Below are 2,375 nucleotides of genomic sequence, written 5' to 3' on the forward strand. Positions count from 1 at the left end.
AGTTGAAACTGTTTCCTGGGGGGTGGCCGCTGTTGCATGCTGACAGCTTCTAGGAGCCACAGGTGAGAGCTGAGTGCAGGGTGGGGACCAAGGATGGACAAAGAAGGAGCACGACAAGTGGGTGGCGCTGTGGTCTAAGCCACTGAGCCTCTTGGGCTTGCTGATCGGAAGGTTGACGGTTCAAATTTGTGCAACAGAGTGAGCTCCCATTGCTCTGTCCCAGCTTCTGCCAACCTAGCAGTTCGAAAGCACACCAATGTAAGCAGATAAATAGGTACTGCTGCGGCGGGAAGGTAAACAGTGTTTCTGCGCACTTTGATTTCTGTCATGGTTTTCTGTTGCACTAGAAGCAGTTTAGTCATGCTGGACACATGACCCGAAGAGCTGTTTGTGGACAAACGCCGGCTCCCTTGGCCTGAAGCAAGATGAGCCCCGCAACCCAAAAGTTGCCTTTGACTGGACTTAAACATCCAGGGGTCCTTTACCTTTTACTACCCCTCCCCTAACACCCCCTCCACTCTACACTATACATAACAAGATCCCTTCGATTATCACATCTTTTAACTTCTATGTTACAGTGCTGTATTTCATTGATTTCTTTCTTTTTTCATCTGCTTTTCTCTTGTTGAGATTAGCTCTTATTGAGGTAGTAACCGGGATTTTCTTCAGCTATGTTAACTTCCTTGAGGTTTAAATAGAAATGTAATTCTGAGATATTTCTGCCTTTGACTGAGAAAATCGGCGCTTAGCAATTGGCAAATCCTGTTCTGCTCCTGCTGAATAAATTGGAGCTTGAGGTTGCAACCTGTTGTCTGAGGTTTTTAAGAGTACCCTTGATCCTTTTGCTGTATGCAGGCTTTGGAACACTCCCATCAGGGTACATGCTGAGTGCACAGTCACCCATTATGTTCCCCCGATCTATTTCCTGTACATTGACATATCAATGAATACCTCAAATGGAAACCAAAGTACATATTAAAATTTCACCGAAGGGCTGCTAAAATAAAATTTAAAAAACCATGTTTTTAAAAAGGCAGATAAAAATGGGTAACAAGCAAGTTATTTTGCACTTTGGTCCTGCGGTTATATTCATAGTAGTGCTGGCTACCAATCTGGGTAACACAAAATTGTACAAAAGAGACATTGGCACAAATAGTAAAATGTCATATACATACACTGCCCCAGGTACAGAACATTAAGACTGTATTCCTAAGGATAAAGGTGGTCTATGGCTCTTTAAAGATCTTCTCACCTGACAAGGCAATAAATGCAATGTATTTTATCCATAATTATATTGAAAATAAGGCTAACTAACCTAAAAGCAAAAGGTAAAATGCCTGTGAGAGTCTTTCCAGGCAACTCAGCTGAGATGTACAGAGAAGGCAGTTGTGATACAGGTGTAATTTGTAAAGGCGTTCCTCCTTCTTTTGCAGCACTCAAACCACAATAGACTAACACTCAAAGAAATGCAATTCTTTCCCCATTTTCATATGTCAGATGCAACTTGACATTGGGGCCAGAGATTGTGGTAGAGTACATATTCTGCATGCAGGAAGTCACTAATTCTAGAGTCCATCAAAGGAGGACTGAATGACTGCACCCTTCCCATTCAAAATATTGTTACAAAAGATGGGTGCCTCCTCCTCTCTCTGCTGAATGGCAGAAAGAGTCCATGAGGTCCCAGGCATTCCCCTAGGGTCTGTGATCCTTTGGAGAATTGAGAAATGGCAGGGACTGTAGTCGCTTTAAGAAACATTGTTTATTCACCTAATTACACTTTCAGTCTGCATGGAGGGAGTCGAGATCTTACAACATGGTCATTTCAAGAGGGGTTTGTCCCCCACAACAGTGCAACCCTGTAGTCCAAGGCAGGAGTCCCTCCCAGCCAATCTTCAGCCAGCCTGCCCAAGATGGATCCCAGTCTTTCTTCCTCCCCACTTCTTTCCAGTACACCTTGCTAAAAGCTCTCTTTTCCTGTCACTTTGAACTCACACCCCATCACCTCGGCAACATCTGTCTCCCCAGGCCAAAGGATTCCTCTCAGATGGCCCATCAATCCCTTTTACCATGTTAACAGATTTGCTCTTTGCTAGAACAGTCAGGCTGGTTTGAATAAGCCAGCTCAGGGATTCCTTGTCTGGCACAGCTATGCAGCTTGTACTTATCTCAATTAATCAAAACCCTACCAGTTATTAATTTCCAGTGTTTAGGGGGGTTCCCTCCTCAAATCTATAACAATGCTAACGATCAGTGTATCTGAAGAAGTGTGCATGCACACGAAAACTTTTATCAGAACAAACTTGGTTGGTCTATAAGGTGCTACTGGACAATTTTTTATTTTTTTATTATATTTAAATCAAAGAAATGTGATTCTT

Source organism: Podarcis pityusensis, assembly GCF_964106645.2.
Source record: "Podarcis pityusensis genome assembly, chromosome: 4".
Lineage (NCBI taxonomy): Eukaryota > Metazoa > Chordata > Lepidosauria > Squamata > Lacertidae > Podarcis > Podarcis pityusensis.